The sequence below is a fragment of the Patella vulgata genome, chromosome 2 (assembly GCF_932274485.2).
Source record: "Patella vulgata chromosome 2, xgPatVulg1.2, whole genome shotgun sequence".
In the NCBI taxonomy this organism is placed as follows: Eukaryota; Metazoa; Mollusca; class Gastropoda; family Patellidae; genus Patella; species Patella vulgata.
Window position 1 is genome coordinate 21,403,244 of NC_065880.2, and position 21,388 is coordinate 21,424,631.

General features: G+C 33.3%; 1 protein-coding gene across 6 annotated transcripts in view; it reads right to left on the bottom strand.

Annotated features, from left to right (window-relative positions):
- LOC126812303 (zinc finger MIZ domain-containing protein 1) overlaps window positions 1-21,388 on the bottom strand; it is a 184,840-nt gene that overhangs the window by 117,135 nt on the left and 46,317 nt on the right. For 3 of the 6 annotated variants that reach the window (XM_050538632.1, XM_050538623.1, XM_056099068.1), the window contains one exon: window positions 1,473-1,597. The gene's annotated coding sequence lies outside the window, so the exon portion shown is untranslated. Of the gene's footprint in view, window positions 1-1,472; window positions 1,598-1,886; window positions 2,540-2,709; window positions 2,817-21,388 lie in introns of those variants that run through there. The other 3 variants (XM_050538627.2, XM_050538625.2, XM_050538624.2) reach the window with 3 other exon arrangements.

Below are 21,388 nucleotides of genomic sequence, written 5' to 3' on the forward strand. Positions count from 1 at the left end.
AACTATACACCAAGTTTCACCACTCTCACTCAATTACAATCAAAGTTATTGAGCTCCAAAGTCTCAATCAATCAAATTGCTCAGAGCTCTGCTTACCCTAAGCAAAAAATGATCATTATCAAATTTAATCAAGGTTTTGATATTAATAAAACTATACACCAAGTTTCAACACTCTCACTTAATTAAAACTAAAGTAATCGTGTCCCAAAGCAACAACCAATCACATTGCTTATCTCTATTTAGCCTAAGCAGACAATGCTAATCTTTTAACTCCATCAAGGCATTCACCTAATAAACACCTACACTAAGTTTGAACATTCTAGCTCATTTAGGAGGAGAGTTATCGTGTCCCCCAAAAGGACTCAATGCAAACTATGTAATTTCAGGAATAACATACGATATAATTTAATTTCAATAATGTGATTGCACGCAGGGATCTTTAACAGTGGGAGGGACCTGGAGAAAACCCACATGGTTAGGCAGGCGAACCTTCTCCTAAATTACATGTACACAAGTGTGGTATCGAAATCACGTCACTTGACTCAATGACAGACCTTATGATCTAAAGATTCTAAAGATGAATAAAGAAATTTGTACAATTATTAGGGTAAATAATCATCTATATATGATTGACATTGCTGTCCCTGTCATGGTTTATTCATCATATTACTTATAATATAAATAATATATCTACCTGACCTAAGACATTTACTTTATAAGGACCGCCTGCTGATATCAGTAAATTTATAAACAAGCTTATCAAAATGCATGTCTTTTATCCCATCATATTACCCCTTGTGGTCTTGTTTTTTTAATTTTTTAAATCTAATTCAGTTCAAAATAATTTATTACAGCTATGGATTATTTCACTAAAAAACAAGATTATATTATTTTAAAAGTTATTGTTATTTCGATCGTATTTTTAACACATGGTCGACAGATACTCTGATTCAATTAATCCAAACTCACGTCTGCCCATAATACAATTTCACACATCTCAAAAGAACAGCAACAAGACAGTTGATTGCATGCAATGTTAAAGGAAATATTGTAGTAATAACTTCTGTTAACGCTGGCCAAGGCACATAAAACAAATAAACCACAACAACAAAAGGCTTTGAATAAAAAGACAAAAGATAAACAAACATCACACATGCATTTTCAAAGCGTATAAATGTATTTGACTTTAGCCAAAAGATATAAGGTAAATATTATTACAAAGCTAAAGTATAACTGTTCATGTATGCGATGTATTATGTAGCCGATCAGAGACTTATGTTGTAATGTATTAAATTAACAAAGACATGTGCAGTAGGGTGTTCTATCTAACCGCTTGATTCACATGTGTGAAACCCACGTGCCAAACACAAACAACACAAAAACCCTGTTAGCATGACTTTTCCCTTTTACATGCCGTAAACAAGCCGTAAACAACCGCCTGTACAAATTAAAGCTTGACTGACACTACTTACTTTTTGATTATCACCAATTATGAAACCATTACACAGCAAGCGAATGAAAACCTGTGAGGAGATCTTCTTTAAACTTCTTGTTTCGCTTGTTAAGTCTACATCAACAGTAGTTTATTTATAAAGCCCTACAAAAAAAGAAACACAGCTTTATCACAAACTCAGTGATGTGAGTCAGTTTTGTTGTAATGTTTAATTCAAAGAATCACCCTGATGACAGATTCAAAACTAATAGTGCATGAAATAGTTTCAAAGCAAGCCAGTAATTTGTGATATGCACAGCAAGCAAATATTGATATAACGCATGTTAAGCTAAGTGTGAACATCATGTAAGTATATTTATGTCAATGTATTATCCAATGTAAGAAAGCATGACAGTAATTTCCTAGTTTTTCAACTCGAGTTATATGATATTACCATTAAAATACGATTGTTTCCGAGACACAGTGAGTCTGAATCACAGGTTTGACATGGTTTCTCAATCCAGTTGAACTGTCAAAGGGCCGGTTATCCTTTCAATCAATGCAAATTGGTTTACCAGCAATTAAAACACACGATGTGATTGTTTATACTTGACAGTGGTAATAATAATATGTTTATTGCCTCACTATTTAAATTATATCAGTCAATCATCAACAAGGTCTCACATTGTTTACATTAACACACATAATACAATCTAGAAAACAGCTGACTATTAACACACTGTCACATAATACAGCACTGGCATAACAAAGTTTACCCACAGTGTCACACCCTCCAACAAAGTACTCAGCTCTTTAATGTGGCAGATATAAACACTGGGAGAAGAAAGAGTAGATTTCCGTGTGTCTGTACATGCATGTAATTCTATCCCAGTTAAATGTATAGAATAAGACCAGTTATCAGCTAGTCACCAGTTAGTATCAATCAATCGGTGGTGTGCCAAGCTGAGGATCCCGACACTAGCAATGGGTAGGCCAGCTAGCAGACAACGGCACATTCCATTTTTGTCTGGTGTTAGGCAGATCAGCTACTGTTCAAATAACAGCACAAGTCAGTCAATTGGAGATAAACTTCACGGAGAGACCTAGCAGGCCACTACAGTCTATGACCTAGAGTAAGCTATTCTACTGATTAAGTAGTGTACATTTACTACAAGAGTAAGGTGTTGTATGTGTAGGCCATCAAAGTCTCCCGTTGAAAGAAAACCTACAAAAGCCAGAGGGTGTAAAAAAAAAGAAGGTATAAATGCTTAAGCCACCTGCATTTACCCAGCATTTGTCTTCCGAGCCAGTTAAATCTTTATCCATACCATAAACGATTTAATGTTGCTTGTTAATATATTACACTTGTTAAATTGGATGAGCTTATTTAAGACTGATCGAGCTGATTTGATTGAGGCACGAGCCTCGCTAGTGATTTGCTACTGTATTGGATAACAAATAAAAAGCCGAGCTATTAACATCACACTATCTAACATCCTATCTTATCAATCTGACTTATTTTGTTTTGACAAGCTCTGGTATTAGTCTGGTGGTGTAGAGGCCATTTCACATCAAATCATTCAGCTTTTTACAAATAAGATGATTAGATTACATGATTATTATTTACAATAAATTTAAATTTTGACTATGAATAACTAATTGTACTATTGGTTTATTTTAGAATAGGAATAAATAATTACCAATTAATTTATTTTGTGTGTGTTGTTTTCCTTCAAACCCCGACCGAAATGATGAATAAGATAATTTAACCCTTTAGCCCCTTAAAAATGACAGAAAAGTGATACTTTTGTAGCTCTTTTTCGAAAGCGCCCAAAACCACCTGAAACTACTGCTCCCTAGATTACCTCAACCCATCTAAGGCACAGAACTAGTACGGTATACAGTCCTTATATAGTTTACAGATACTGACTTTACTCAGACACAATGGGGAATGAGAGTTTCAGGCGATGTAAAATTAACAAATTGCAAATTATTAAAACAATCCGTTTTTTGTCTAGAGTGACTGAATCAAATAATGAGAAATAATGAAATGAATTATTATGAAAATTCTACATCCCATGTGCAAGTGATATGATTCCAGTCAAACAAAGATTCTGTAATATGATCTTCTGAGTTAATGATTTTTCCCTCATAATTAAAAGCAATCATTAATCAATGAAACAAATAAAATGATGTGATTTGATGGTATATTAAATCCTGACCTAGGGTGTTTTATAAAGCGCATATTTATCTATATGTCATAAATAAACAAAAATGATGAATAGTGCCAAGGCAGTGTCAAGCCAGCCTTATCCGTTGTACACAAATTTCTACAAGTATGTTTTATTCTAGACAATGTCAGTAACTGCACAAACATAAAACCACCAAGCACCAACACGTAATCTAAATTCATCCAAAGTTACACTCAAACAAGCTAACAAGGAGGCTGATATCCCCCGCCGAAATTCCAAAATAAATAGATGACATTAATTAATCGCACATTTTTTTTTTTTCAAAAGTATCAAGCAATCAAACTGATTATCAACTATACACTAAGTTTCATCACTCTCTATCAGATAGAATCAAAGTTATCAACCATGAAATTGCTTAGCTCAGCTTAGCTTTAGCTCGAAATGTTAATCATTGAACTCAGTCAAGACATTCACCTAATGAACATCTACATAAAGTTACAGGCATGCTTGTATATTTTACATCCCGTATGACACCATGGTTCAACAATGAAAATATCTAATTCTCTTTGAAAAGAATTGACGGCAATTTTTAATATTTCTAGTTATTTTTTTTATAGAGAAACGAAAAATCAAATAATCACTGCTTGGATTAATCATTAGGAGTAAATAATGACTTGAGATGATAGGCTTTATATAATAAGTATTACTTATTGATATAATCCGGATAATTAGTGAGTTGATTAATTTATAGTATTCCTGCTCCTGCATAGTGATTGTGATTGACACTCGATTAATCTAGAGTAGGATATAACAATTTAAAGAATCCCCAATACCCCAAAATTGCCACTTCCATATTCTTATTGCAAATTGCAACTTTGGCGACCGAAAACGTGAGCCCTGCTTCTAGAGTTATGGCTCTTGTTTTACTTTGTTGAACAATGTGAAAGCTCTAACAACAAAAGTAATCATTCGATCTGTATGATGTTTACATGCATTATTGACATTAGTAAGACAAAAGATCCTGTCAAATTTTAACAATTTCTGTAAATTACTTCCAGAGTTAAGGCTGTTGTTTCAATTTGTAGAATCTTTTGATCTCTCAAACGACGGAAATTACGATCTGATTTGTGTGTAAATGTCCCCCATTACCTACAAATAAATAAATATGCGACGACCCTTCTCCACCGCTTAGACAATTTAACTGCTGCGGGCGTATGTTTCGTTGCCTGGCAACCTATCTTTGTCCTATCCCAACAACTATGCATACTTTTCTTGTTAGCCTCATAGACACCACCCCTGACAAGTGGAGGCTGGACATCAGTAACAAAATAGAATATTACAGTATACATGGCTACAGTATATCGCTTTTTTTGTGTCAATATTTATCATCTCATAATTTTAATTTATTCATTTAAATAAATATATCATTTTGATTGACAGTGATAAATCATACAAAATATATTTAATCTACACAAAATATACCTTCTTACAAATTACTTACATACTTATTATCAATCATAAATTTGATAAGACACTCAGCTATTTACAGAAAGCCAGATTGGGTGAACTGAATGGTCTAAGGAGTGCGCTTTAGGTCATAAAGTCTGTCAATGAGTCAAGTGTTTGTGGTTTTGATCTCAGACTTGTAGATGACAAAGAGTAGGGTCGTCTGCCTAACCTCATGGGATATCTTTATGTCTTCCTGTTTCCTTCCATAGCGAAAGATGCCTGCGACCAAGTAAATTATTGAAATAAAGATATACCACGCAAAATGACCTAATTTGTGTTGTTTTGACATTAAACCATTTCTCTCTCTCCATTTACAGAAATCTAATCCAAATAAAATATTGTGTCCATTTAGCCAGTGTTTACCACTGGAGTTAAGAAGTCATTAATGTGTTGGATAGGGGAATATTTGAGGCCCAGCTCATCTGTCTGTTGATGGGATCAACTGAAGATACACTGACTTGATGAAAATCAATAAACCTTTCAAATAGCATAATTTCCACTGAATGGAACTTGTATAATAGTGGAGATAAAGGCAGTTTTACAACAACCACTCGCAAAAACTTGATTCAAGTCTGTCATTTCAAAATGTCACACTCGATTTATTACATGTAATATATCTGCTAGAGTGTGAGTCTAGCAAACTTAGAAAAACACCAATCGTGTTAAACTCTACAAGTAATATATCTTTATTATTCATAATGTAATATAATTCAATTTATTCATGTGATTATGTAATAACAAACCTACACAACAATTATTATTTAATTGGAATAATACAAATCACTGATTTGGAAAACAGAATTGTAAACGAAAGTCCCGGAATTAAAAGCATTTTATAATATTTCCACAATACAAAATGCCACAAATAATTTTGTTTTCTATGGTTATTTGTGAAATGTAAAGGGTTATTTTACGTGCACGCCAATGAGTTTACGGGTGTATCAGTTTTTTGTACCATCTGAATGACTCGACACCTTTTCCTTCTGGGATATCCTCGTTTTGCGTTATTTGGGTTATCTTCTATAGGAATTATAGCTTGATGAATAAGATATTGACTCACTAACCTACATGTATGCCCCCCCCCTCCGCTTGTCAGTAGTTGCTCGGATGGCATCGAAAAAGCAATTCCTTGTACACATTTGCGTACATGTAAAAGAACCCACAACATTTGGAATTCAAAAGAAGAGTAGGACATAGTGCCACGGTCCAGGCAAAATTTTCCTCATAGCATGAAAAAACCCCCCAAAAACCCACGATTTTTCGTACAATCAGGGGCCATAATCCAGGAAGTTATGGTCTGGGATCTGTGAGATAAAAAGATAAATTTGAAGTTTTTCAAAATCGGATCAAAAATGTGAGCTCTAGAGGGTCCACATTGTGGACTCCACAACCTTGATATTACATATTTTAAAACTGTTTGTGTACAGGGAGGGGCCATTTTGTCCTACAGTTTCGGTCCGATTTTCACGAAATTTTAACTCAATCATCATTTTTTTTTAAAATCAGAAAATAAATTACGACCTCTAGAGGGACCACACACTTAGAACACAATTTTTCGTTCAATCAGGGGCCATAATCTAGGAAGTTACGATCCAATATGTGCGAATATCGAGAGGAATTAAGCTCATTGGGTTCTAAACATATATATTTCAAGTTTCATCAAAATCGGATAAAAATTGTGACCTCTAGAGTGTCTACAAGCTAAAAATGTGATTTTTCATACAATCAGGGGCCATAATCCATGAACAACTATGCGCCCACATAAAAATTTGGGTGTTTAAAAGTTGCGGAAACACATTGTTTATTATTATTAAGCAGTTTAGAAATAATAAGCATATATCCTGTATTAAACTCATCTGAGAATAATCGCTTCTAAATCAAAGTTGGCTTGTAAAAATAAATTAATTAAATGAAACACTGAGGAGACTGTGAGATAATGATAAATTCTAGAAATATACAAGCTTAATTAATTTGAAAATCATACAACAATTCAAGATATTCAAATTAAGGGTGCACACAACTAGCTTTAAATCCAAATCTATTATAGAGTTTATAATATAATTAATAACTGAACAGAATTCAGCATAATTAAACTGTTACAAAAATATTATATAAAAACACACACATTTAACTTCCTACTTTTCTGAACTGACTGGGCAAATAAAATGAGCATATCCCATACGGTGTGCTATGAGAGAAACAGTCTACTTTTATTTAAAATTCCAACTAGCTGTCAAGGGTTCTTTTACATGCACGCAAATGCATATGCAGGAGCACTGTTTTTTTCAACCCACCCAAATGACTAGATGCTGTTCTTGCCAAGCCCTTCATCCTGCACCTCTGACCTCCTGGTTAGTGAGCCAGCTCCTTACACACTGAGCCACTGCGGTTCCACATGACAGAAAGCTATAGTATGATTAAATAAACAATTACAAAGTTTTTAACTTGGTCTAGATTGATGTAAACAAACAGTCAGAAATCAGTTGACTATATATATATAAAGAGAAATGGGGTTTAACGTCCGCTCGACACAAACTAGGTCATTTCGGGACTAACATATGGTATAATTTTATTTCAATAATTCGCTTGTGCAAAGGGATCTTTAGCAGTGGGAGGAAACCGGAGGACCCGGAGAAAACCCACGAGGTTGGACAGGCGAAGTTGACTATATAGCTTAAAATAATGCCCTATATAATCTAAATGACAATTTTTAAGCCCCCTATTAAAATAAAACATGCAAAGGTTGATATTGCTCGTTTGTCTGTGAACATTATGTTAGTAATTTATATAATATTACAGTGAAACAGCCTTAAATCAATAAGTTACCTGCTTTAACTGATTATCATGGTAATATCTGTGTATTGAATATTTCCTAAACAAACTATTTATTCCCCAATATCAACTTTTAAATACATGATCACAATCCAATCAATATTGTGCTTCATGATAGACTGTAATATCACATTCCAATATTTTTACAATGCATCAATCTATAGGATTATCATCTATAAATATCTAATAAAATGACTTTAGCAATCATGTTTCAAAAAACAAGAACAAATTTGCAATAAATTAAATGAAATGAATAAGGGGAATTAATAACATGTTCATTCCTTATCTTTGTTATCAAAATACCAGTATTTCTTTATTCTAGGGTTATAAACATAATAAATAAAAAGACAGCAATTCTCTGTCTGCTCTTCATAACATACAATTGCCATGGTGTCATAAATGCATATGAACAAATTAAAGGAGTACAACCACAGCAGATACTTTATTCATCTTGTAATATTAACATACAACCATGCTCAACCAATTGACACAATAGCTGTGACATTAAGAGTTTAACTGTCATCCTCTGTAAACAAAAGGGTACACAACTAAAGCCATGTGTTTACAGTGTACAATGAGTAACCATTACAGTATGAGTGCATGGTTTTGTTTATTACCACTGGGTGACAGTTACCTAGATTACATCACAGCCTGTGGATATGCATAAAATATAAAGAATCTGCAAGAGCCAGATTTTTCACTAAACCAAATCCATGGCCTAAGGCCAAATGGAAAGATTGCAAAATCATATTCTAAAAAACAGGAATCAGCTTCGGCTCTCCTATGTCTTGTCTGCGATATCACTTATGTGGAAGCAGACGTTAAACACCAAGAACGAACGAAAGATTTTTCATATAACAATTGCCCCTTTTGGCACTCGAGTTTAATACACGTCATACTTCCGGGGTAGCGGGCATGATCCCTGAAAGGTTTTTTTTAGTAAAAAATAATATTTGGCTAGGTGCCACAATTATAAGCAAGGATTTGCTCTTACCAGATGAGTTCAATACTTCCTGAAAAGGGGGACCTAAAAAATGTAACCAACCCCTTTCCCTTCTCCACCCTTTCCATTTTTCAGTTTGACTAAAACCTGGGATTCAAATGAATATCTGTACATCGTGATTACCTGTCAACCACATAAACTGCTTTCTATGAGAACAAAAGACAAGCACACCATCATCAATTAATTAGAAATTAATAGATATAAATGCAGTGCTTATGCAACTAAGGCCATGTTTCTAACATTACACGCGATACAAGTGCAACCGGGAATCAATACTTATCAATGTATAAAGGCATGTGTTAACTGACAATATTGATTGAGAAAGCAATGAAAATGCACAGCTAATTGATGATATAACACTCCTAGATTAGTACTACAGCAGACATAACACAAGATTCTTTAATCAATCTCTATTATACACATATCGCTCATTGCTTTATTCTCCTAGGCTAAGATGACAAGATCCTTTTTAATCAGATATCTAAATATAAATTATAATTAATAAATGTTGTATTCAGGTTTGGGAAATCTAACTGGTTTTTTTGGGGGAGGGTCCCTTGATTAATAAATATCCTCTTACATTATATCAGGTAAAATAACATTAAAACATTAGAGTTGTATTTTTTTCTGTCAATAGAAAATTACCATGAAAATAAAGAAGGAAGCAATCTCAAAAATACTGTTGATGTGACACAGATGTAAACAATATTGTTAGCAACATCTCCTTTTCACAGATAACCCAATGTTCTTTAATTACTTTACTTTAAGAACAAGGATCAGGCAAGCATGATATTGCAATTACCCTGAGCTGTAGTACAATTGTCAGTGATGTGGGATTCAGCAGACGCCAAATCAATAGGCTCACAAAACCATGATTTCATTAAGTGACCAGGAGGACCTAATACAAACCAATCATGTGATGGCTGTCATATTGAAAACCAATGAAGAGAAACCAGACAGTGAGTGAAAACTTGACCATTTGAATATCAGCCATATTAAAAACATTTACAGTTAAACAGAAATGAACTTTTTTTTGAAGCATACTGACAAATTGAATTGTTATTTTTTTTTTTTTTTTGTCAGACAAATAAACAACAAGAGCGAAATAAGCAAACCAACATGATATTAAGCATAATATAAAAGACTCTCACTTACTGTTATTAGACATGTTTTGCAGTGTTGATTGCTTGTGCACAACGATGATAATATTGATAAGTTAATGCCTGAGTGCAGCCAAATAAAGTAATGGAATATCCTCTTCAAAAATTTACTTATCTCAGCTAATTCCTAACCAGTTGAGTTAATAAAATTTAAAATTACCTGGGAATAGTGGACTTCTGAAGAAAATCAACAATTTCATATTCGGTACCTTTACAGCAATCTCATTTCAACAAGCTCAGCGTCATACTCACAAATAAGGATTTTGTATGTCCATAGTAACATTATTAATAGCTTAATTTCTCTTTGAAAGTATTAAATGAATGGGAAAATAAGACGTAGTGGCATAATCTATACTAGACAAAAAGAATCTATTTAGTATAATAATATCTTATAAACACACAAGTCAAAAGATATGTAAATTTTGGTGATCATTTATAACCTTTTGGACAGTTGATGGCTTCATCAAAGTCTATATATACCTATCTTATCTTTAGTTAATATATTCTTTATGATATGTGTAGCTAAACATGTATTTAATGTTAACTAGTCCACCCTCCCACTTGTTTAAAACCAGTAACCTGTCATACTTTATCTATCTCCTATTTATTCTATCAACTTATTAAAAGATAAAAAATACATAAACAGAAATAAAATGGAATGGGGTTTAAGTCCAACTGGACTAATGCAGACGGGACTATGCCATGGAATGTGCTATGACTGATATTTTGTCCCTACAGCGGCATTTCTGCCTACTTTACTTCAAATTTAAACTGCCATATGTTTTGTTATGTGCATGCCAGATTTTTGTTCCATCCGAGTGACTAGACACAGTTCCTTGCCAGGCCCTCCATTCTTCTCACTCTGTAGGGGAAACCTGACTGGAAAATCTTATTTTAGATTCCAAACCATAAATACATTACCAAATATTTTTATTAATTTACAAACTCCAACCAACGGTGATAGTAATACAGACTCCAATAACCATTATAAAATACTAGTTAAATTAATTACTTTTTCGGTTAATATACATCTGATGCCTTCAAAACATCATACAAAGCAAGCGTATTATGAAATGGTAATGCACTGAAAGTGACACAAACTATTAAATTACTTACGATTAATAGTAAATATAAAATACCATACTGATAAATGTATTTTGTATGTGAAATGTACATATTACAATTGTATGTGTAGTATATTTATTAAATAAGGTCGCTAGCCTGGAGGTTGGGTGTTCGATCCCTGCATTCGCCGAGAAAGTTCATCCCGATTTTCCGGCGTGGTCTCCCCTTGTCAGTGAGGCGTATGCCCGTCTTCATTAGCCCAGGTTAGGAGCAGAACAGCAGGACGTTAAACCCCATTTCATTTCATTTATTAAATAAGGAGACAAATTAATATAAGCCTTTGGCTTGTTTCTGAATCCTTACGTTTTGAAAATGTATGAGAGAGAGAAATGTGGTTTAACGTCCACTCGACACAAACTAGGTCATTTGGGGACTAACACATGGTTCAATTTTATTTTAATCATTTGCTTACACGTAGGGGTCTTTAGCAGTGGGAGGAAACCGGAGGACCCTGAGAAAACCCACAAAGTTGTACAGGCGACCCTACTCCTTGTCACGTACAACCGGGGAATCGAAACTCTGCCAGTTGAATCAATGACAGATCGTATGATACAGCACGCTTGTGCTAACCATTCGGCCATCCAACCCCCCTGACAATGTATGTATTCATTACCTATCTTATTTGAATAAATATTGTTTAAATCAAAATCTCATGGAACTTTCTTGAGCAACAGCAGGAACAAACCTGGAACCTTCTGGTTAGTGAGTCAGCGCCATACTCACTGCACCATCATGTCTCCTTATATATAAAAACAGACATTTAGCTAGAAATAACTCAATTCAAACTTCACAAATAACAAACAAATCATCAGATTGGAATTTTTTAAATGACAATGAAACCTATCTTCAATCAAATTCTCAATCATTGTCAACCATCGCTAAACAAAACACCATGACAATGCATGGATAGCTTTCCAATCAATTATTGAATTCTTAATCTTCATAAAAGCACAGAAACCAGTTAAAGTACTAAGTAATATCAGATAGGATTTGTTTATATAAAAAATAGAAGATAAATAGAGTAAAGTGGTATATTGTTTATATCTATATACCAGTACTTGATCAACTGCCTATGTACAAGATAATAATTTACACTATAGTAGTATTCACTAGTATTGTAAGTAATACTGTGACAAGACTAGTTTTTTTTAAATATATATATGACTTATATATAAAGATAAAATCAATAGATAACACATATCTACCATATATTTCAACAATAATAAATCATACAGCTTTATATGAAGCTCTCCCGTTTCAATTACTATTCACTTAGAAACTAGGTATTTATCTAACTCATAAAAACAAGAGTACTGATATTTGATAAATCATATTTACTAGATTTCTCCGATTATCTACCTATATATATATTAAGTGTTATTTATATGCTAGATGACTGTTACTTTGTTCAACACTAAATGACTACCAAGGAGTTTGATGACAAATTCTTACTATCCCTTGACATAAGTATAATTAAATTAAAATATCAAGTTGTGGAAAATGTCAAGGTTTTTTTTTTTATAGAATAATTATCTTATCTTTTTGTTTATATATTATGACGTCTTCCAGGGGCAAATAAGGGGGTGGTGGGGATGCGATCCCCGATATGATTGTCATCAATTTATTTGTCAATTAAATTCTACATTTATTTATCCTTATTTTAGGGTTCTCATATCCTTATTTATGCTTAACCTCTTTTCAAAATTCCTGTATCCGCCCCTGTCTTCGATTGATTACATTAGATTTATCTACTCAAATGGGTTACGACACTAGACTCTGACTATAATGCCGTTCAGATGTCAGTAAGCTAGTTTAAAAACTCTGCTGTTTATAAGCCAGGAGAGTGTAGCACTCACATACATAGATTATAAATCAAATCAGCTTTAACTGTTATGACAGTGACGATCCACTCCATGTGGTGTATATTCTACTTGAAAACGCAAATTTCCACAAAAAGTAATGAAATGTGTTTTAAAAGCAGATCTGTATATAAGGCCAGCCAATATAAAGCCTTCTCCAAGACAGGTAATATAAGGAGCTTGGGGTTTTAAACTGGTTATTTGCCCTCCACCTTTGCGTTCGAATGACAAAGTTCAAAAAGTTTAACAATCTCCAGGTTGTTTATTAAAATTTTAACTAAAGCATCTGAATGGCACATGAGCATCTCAGAAATTTTCAAGCCTGGTTCCCACTAGTAGTGTCTGGGGGATAACGAGGAAAATGGTACTTAGTATTTTGTACCTGTAAATCTCTCTTGACAATTGCAATTTGAATAAGTGACAGAGGAAACACTGCTGATTTGATCTCAATTCTATTATCTTGTCTAGAGGCATATTTTCACAACGTCCCTTCCTCCCACTTTAATCCATACATCAAAATGACTATAAACACTTTTTCTTATTAAGTACAAGGATTTTCAAGGACAAATATCTCGCAATTAATGTGAGTAGGGAAAAAAATACTTTTGCTAAAATAAGTTTCCTTATAATTTAAAACATGGCTTGCTTCCACAAATAAATTGGATCATTATTAAATCTATTGGCAATGATACCTATAGTCAAAGAAATAGTTGTAAGTTTGGTATGCATTATTGTTAGTATTAGAGAGCTACCTGATGGCTAGAAATAAATACAGGCCAATTATATAGATATGTTATCATCTATCTAACTAGGTAGAGATGTAGTTTATTGTCTTAACATCTCGTTTAGGTCAGCTGACAGTCTTCATCATATAAACTCTTTCCTCACCTTCAACAATGACTTCTTACATCACCTCCATATCTTTTATTGGCAAAGATTTCAACATTTATACAAGCCGTCTGTTTGTGTGGTGTGTCTGCTGCACTTTTGACCATTATGATTGTTTTTATTTTCTTTAAATAAATGCCATTTTATATTTAACACTTACATAGATAGGCTGGTTAAAGGAGCAGTCCCAGATTAAAATAGACAGAGAGAAATGGGGTTTAACGTCCACTCAACAAAAACCAGGTCATTTCAGGACTAACATATGGTTAAATTTTATTTCAATAATTCGCTTGCACGCAAGTCTTTAGCAGTTGTCGGAAACAGGAGGACCCGGAGAAACCCCATGAGGTCGGACAGGCAACCCTACTCCTTGTCATGTACAACCAGAAAATTGAAACCATGGCAGTTGACACCTTATGATACAACGTGCACACGCTAACCATTTGACCATTCCCCCTCTCTCCACCCAGATTAAAAAGAAACACTATGGAATAGTAATGGATTTAAGTACATGTATGTACTGGTATATCAAACACGAAAATGTAGTGATACAATAAGATGCTATTAGCCTCGTCTGAAAATCTAAAACAAAAAAAGGAGCCACAGTGGATAAGTGAGTAAGAATCTGGATGACTAACCAGGGGAGCCCTGATTTGCTTGTGATGAGGGCAGAGAAAGTTCATTTGGACTTTTCAAAGTGGTTTGTTTCTCTTTGTCAGTGGCGTGGAACGTAAAACCTGGCAAATAACAATATTCAGTCGTTTGGATGGAATAACAAATGAGTTCCTGTGCACTCCTTGGTGTGTACATAAACAAACCCTTGGGCGTTGAAATTTCACGAAGAGTAGGCGAAAACACTGCGGTCCTGGCAAAATTTGCTTGATAGCATACTGCATTAAGGTATATTCTCATTTTCATTAGCCCACTTGATGCAGAAAATAGGACGTTAAAACCTCAATTCCATTTTCAAATCAAAATAATGTACCACAGCTAGAGGAGTAAATGTTTTTTCCCAATGTTCCGTTATTGGCTGGTTTTATTCTTTCTTTAAGATACGTTATTGCAAGTGAAATATTTAAAACAGATCCTTAACTGAATTTCCTAGCCTTATGAAATAAAGATGTCATTTTTTTTTATTTCTACTCTTTGATGTAGAAAACATATTGCTCTAAACCTATTAATTACTTTCTGTATATTATATTTAAACAAGATTTATAAAACATATGCCTATACCCCTTGTTTAATCTATCTTAATTTCTATATGCATAGCTAAAATACTGTCAAAATACACAACAAATTTCAAATTCTTTATATAAAATTTAAAAGTAGCAAGGTTTCAGTTTACAAACTGTGGTGATTTATGAATGTTTTGTATATTTTTCAAAAACTTGTGTAAAATATGGAAGCTCTCTGCGGGCAATATAATATATAGACTATCAAGATGTTACAAATATTAACATATCAACATATTTTAAGATGTTCTTTATCTTTCCTATACTCCTTGGTTTATTTCAGCTGTTAGCACTGGCAAACAGAAAGGCTGAGCCCTCAACACCTTGTCTTGTGCTTTCAATAGGCCAAAACAGAAAATATTTATCTTGGCGGGATCAAATGGACCTCTAAATTGTTTGGTATAATAATCTACAGCTTAACGATGTGTTACAACAAGGGAATCAGGTTATTTATGGATACTTGACTTTCATTTCAACAAATGTGCCATCAAGTATTATGCATACATTTTTTTTAAACAAATCATAATTCATGTTAACTGGCTACGAAATCCTTCTCTACATATTTTATTTTCTTCAAGTAAAAAGAGCCTAAGTGTGTTTAGTTGAATATTTTTTGTATAAAGTATGTTTGTTCAATCCAGGAGGCGTAACATAATAAATTGTGATCAACTTAAAACAAATAACAGATTTGTTAAATATGAGCTGCCAGGTAACACAACATATAATCCCACCTAACAGTAATTGAGAATTGTTTGAAGTTTGCCTTTTTAGTGGCCCACACACAAACTAGCGCCTTTCCTTGAGAAAATGAATGGAAATTATTATGGTTTTTTTTGTTTATCCCCAATGAAGACAAAATATCAAAATTTCAAACTGATGCGATCATCAATCGGACACTAACAATCAGTCTTAATACAATTAATAAGAGACAATCAGGAAGTCATCAATTGATGTGAATGTAAAAGGCTCCTTCAGCATCTTAAAATATCTTTGTTAAAACAACTGATTAGTTGGTCAGCATAGCGTTCTAGCCAATGAAAGTCTATAATAGAAATAACCACTGTAATTGTGGTGCATCACTATAACATGGCTTGCTTTGTGCATTTAAGTAAATGGAATGAAAACCCAATTTTTCGACACCAATATTCAAGTTGCCACATTAACCATGTTAACCCCCCCACCCCCCTCCCAAATACCTAAACAGAAGTGCTGGTAACTGATCATGATAACTTGAACTATTGTCTTAACAGGTTATATAATGAACATGACCTGGAAAAAAATTGTGTTAAGGTTGTAAATATGTATTGTGTTGTGTGATTGTGTCAAATATATGTGTCAAAAGTCCACAAGGTAGAGAATGCCTGCAGATTTGATTCATGTCATTAAAAAATTCTAGTAACTTTAACAAAATACAGAGGATGGCAAATGGGCAAAAGTATATGAATGACATATAAAGAGAATAATAAAGGATTATTTGGTGTTAACACCAGATATTTTTGATGCTTGGCCTTCTAGAAGAACATATGAGAGTCTGCATATGTTGAGGGGAGTTGGTACTTAATCGACAACTCCCTAACTACTTGATCATGTTAAACATACCTTTCTACAAATAATAGCTACAACATCTTATTGCTAACATAAATACCTGCTCAGAGCAGTGTGCTGACTGTGTAAAGGGTTAAATAAAACACTAGAACATCTGTTTAAAGGAGGTGGAACATGTAGGTAGACGAATAATTCAAGTAGTCTTTTCCTATTGTAGTTATTCCCTTCACCTCTATTGTTCCAAAGTTTTTATTCGTTTCCTAGCTGCAATACGTATTTCCTCTCCACATATACAATATACACTAAATGATAGTGTCATTATTTCTACATAAATCAAAATCATAACAATACGTCTGCTAAGAAAGGAAGCAGATATTTTTCAGTTTGAGAATACCTTCTTGAGTTACACAACAGATACATGTAAAATGTACACACATTTAACCGCATGTGTCTTTTTGTCTAAACATATGGACTTGTTTTTTTTCATACAATACACATACATGAAATAGATATGTATAATATACTCGTAGCTCTTATAAATCTCAATTACAATTATTGTAACAATAATAGTTTAGTTTTATAACTAGGACTATGAAGAGACGAAACAATGAAGGATTTCTATTCAACTTAAAAATGTTATGAACCATCAACTGTTTAACCCAGTGTTGCCCAACATTTTGGATATTTTACAAATCTTTGGGGACCCCCACATCTGACTTTCCCATATAAGGGCACTAGGCCTTGGGACTTGGGCACATGCCACCTATTTTTACATAAATCTTTGATAAAGTCCAAAATGGTACATCTTCATGAGAAAAATTAAATTATGAAACAAATATGAATAAAACAATGTGTATTTTGATAATTTCATATATTATGATGCCAATTTTGTTTTCGAATGTCAAGCAACTCATAGCAAGATTATTGCCATTCCTATTAATGAAAAATTGAATGTCTGAATACCAACAATTTTATGTTGAATTTTACTTGGCTATCTTTTTTCACAGACCCCATGTTTGGAAACAATTCTCTGAATTGTTCTGGGAATTTTGATCAAAATATTAAGGTATATCATGAGTCAATAGAATGAAATGGGGTTTAACGTTTCTACACCAACTGGGCTAATAAAAACAGACATATGCTATGCAGGATGCTATGAGGGAAATTTTGCCCGGACAGTGGTGCTACAGCCTACTCTTATTTCGAATTTCAACTGTCTGGGGTACTTTTGCGTTCACGCCAACATGTGCACAGGGCATCTGTTTTACATCCCATCCAAACAACTAGACATTGTCCTTGTCAGGCCTTTCATTCCTCCACCTTGGTCAACAACTCCGGAATCAAACCCCTGATCTTTGGGATTGTGGGGTCATAAAATAATACAATAGACCAGAACCAAACTCTTGTTGCAGATTTTTTAAACTACACCAAAGAAAAATGATAAAAAAAAACCCTGTAAAGTAAAATTGTATATAATTGCCTCAAACTAGGTGATTAAAGCCTCAATAGTAATTCTGTCATTAAAATTCCAGAATCTTAAAATGATGAATACAGTCTGTATAAAAATCCAAATGCTTTTAAAATAACACTATATGATCAAGTTTATATTATATTAGCTCGAGAAAAAACATGCTTACCATTGGAACAATCCATGTATAGAAAATTAGTTGTGTTTTAAAATAATATCCTTGGGCATAAATTGATAAGGAAGTCTGCTATACATTGTAAATTTCCATTCTATATCTTCATGGGCAGATCCTGCTCTTTTATTTATACTGTTCTATTATAGAGAACAAGATCTATACTTGTCAGTTTCTCAACTAAAACCTTAATGACAAACAAAGTAGTCTTTTCATCTTTTAACTTTTTTATGCCTGAAGCAATCATTTATGAAAATTGTGTATATCTTACAATGAGCCCTGGTAATGACATATTATTGCTCAGAAATATCTTTAAAGACAATAATATTTCTCAGATTAATAAAAGTACCAGTATCCACTCCCTTTATTGATATTCCCTGTTACCAATGGTTGCCCTACTTGATTTGGATCCAATTCTCTCAAATGCCACCCCAACAACTGATCAGAATTTTAAATAAAAAAGCAAATGTTGTTGGCCATTGATGACATTTACAGGTTATCCCTGAATGTATATGGATCACATCATTTTTGCCCAGGATGAACAAAACGGATGAAGGATTTGAGGCTCATTTCGTAATAACCATCTGGATGCAAAATCTGAGTCTATAGAGAGAGATAGAAATGGGGTTTAACGTCCACTCGACACAAACTAGGTCATTTCTGGACTAACATATGGTTTAATTTTATTTCACTAATTCGCTTGCGCATAGGGGCTTTAGCAGAGGGAGGAAACCGGAGGACCCGGAGAAAACCCACGAGGTTGGACAGGCGACCCTACTCCTTGTCACGTACAACCGGGGATTCAAAACCCCGCCAGTCGACTCAATGACAGACTTTATGATACAGCGCGCGCACGCTAACCATTCAGCCTTCCAACCCCCCATCTGAGTCTATATAACACAAATAAATAAATAATATGTTTTTGTAGAAAAGATGTTCTTTTTTTACTTTTTAGGTCAACAAATAGCACAAAAATATATAAAGGTGTATGGTCATGGGTGTTGGGAGTGGAGTGGGGGGAGCTAAAGTTCCTCTTAGATGTGAAATTGTAAAAATAATCTCCTTCAATAGTAAACATATTAAAGACTTGATTATCATATTATTGGCTATACTGGTATTATACATGAAGAGACTTTCAGAGTCTTTATTGATTTTTTATTCCGCGGCTTTAAATGGAAGGTATACTGTATAGCCATGTTTAATAATACAACCTAAAATAATTACACAAACTCTTAAATATTTATACATGAGCACTGAGAGATACTCTGTACATATATCTTTAATATACAAAGATTCATTTTTTTTATTCCCTTAAAATAAAAAAAAGTGTTCACGTAGATCGTATAGTTAAATAAACTGTAACTGATTATGTAAATAAATTCAAAATCAGCAATAACAAGTACCAGTAATACTAAATACAGAATTATACAATCAAATGATAGAAATGTAGGTTGCCAGTGATGCTGTTACTTTCCGTTGATACATTAGTGCAGTTGCCTATACTGTGATTATTTATCTCGTTGATGTACATTGATATATATCAAGTGTAAATGGACATCTTTGGGGATCTGCTGACAGTTGTTATTTTTGCTGACAAAAGAGTGAATAATCAATCAATTTAGTACTAAATGGTCAAGAATGGAAATGACCTTGCCCTGAAGGAATTTGGAGAGGAGCGTAACTCTTGCATCTTTTAGCATACTGGCAAAATCTCAAGCGTGCAAATTAATTCAGACCTTTTTTGTGCACTACTCATGCATCAATTTGATACTAGCTTCTTAATATGCAGCTCTCCAGCCAAGAAAAATTGGAATTTGGTTAATCCATTTTAAAAGACAATTAAGTAATAATTTTATTGCTATTTCATAATAAATAATTTAAAAAAAAATAAAAACAGATACATATGTCTGCAAAGCAAATATTTGGACCTAAATAAATTAAAAAGAAAGAATGCTGATGAATAAGATTTATCTTGATTAAAAGTAATTTTATAATAACAAAAATTATGATCAATTAAAACAAGTAGTCTTCTATGTTAAACCATTGATTAATGTATTTATATAACACTAATAATTGCAAATTATTCTTTCTTACAACTTCTATAATAATGGTACATTTTAAGATAATAATAGAAGGCTTTATACTTCCGAAAATGCTTTCTTTTAGCCAAGTACATTTATGGGTATATAGATCTATATTATTAATGTTGATATATTTAGCTAAATCAATGAATATTTGTAGTCTTTGTTGAAGCAAACACACATTTCTTCTTGTATTGTGTGCTAATTAACATATCAAATAAACATTGATGAAAAGTTTGATGAAAGGAGTTTCCTCGGTAGACCATTATTGATTAGGACAGTATTGCTATATCAGTGTTTAATTAATCTAGCTAATAGCACAGCTATTCAATAGATGAGGTTTCCATCACTCATATTCATTTCATTATTATTAATACATAATCTATAAGCTTTCATCTTTATCACATAACAATACTATTTATATTTTTACCTATAACCTATCTTTAAATATATTCATGAAATGAAAAGAAATGAAGTGAAATGGGGTTTAACATTCTACTGTTCTGATTCTGAACTAAATGGACTAACGAAGACTGACATACGCCATACAGTGTGCTACCAGGAATATGTTACCCAGACAGCGGGGCTATGGTTTCCTCTTATTTTGAATTCCAACTGTCATGTGGTTTTTTTTCATGTGCAAGCTGTCATGTACAAAGGTCCTCATTTTTTCGTACCATCCAAATAACTAGACACAGTTCCTTGCCAGGCTCTCAATCTGCACAACTACAAGGGGAGACCATGCTGGAAAATCTTGAGAAGCATATATATTAATGTACATATTCTTTCATTTACATAATTATACAGAAAAATAAAACACTGGCAAAAAACAAAACCTCATAAATATGTGAAATACCACAAACCATAAAGACATAAATAAATAGCCATTG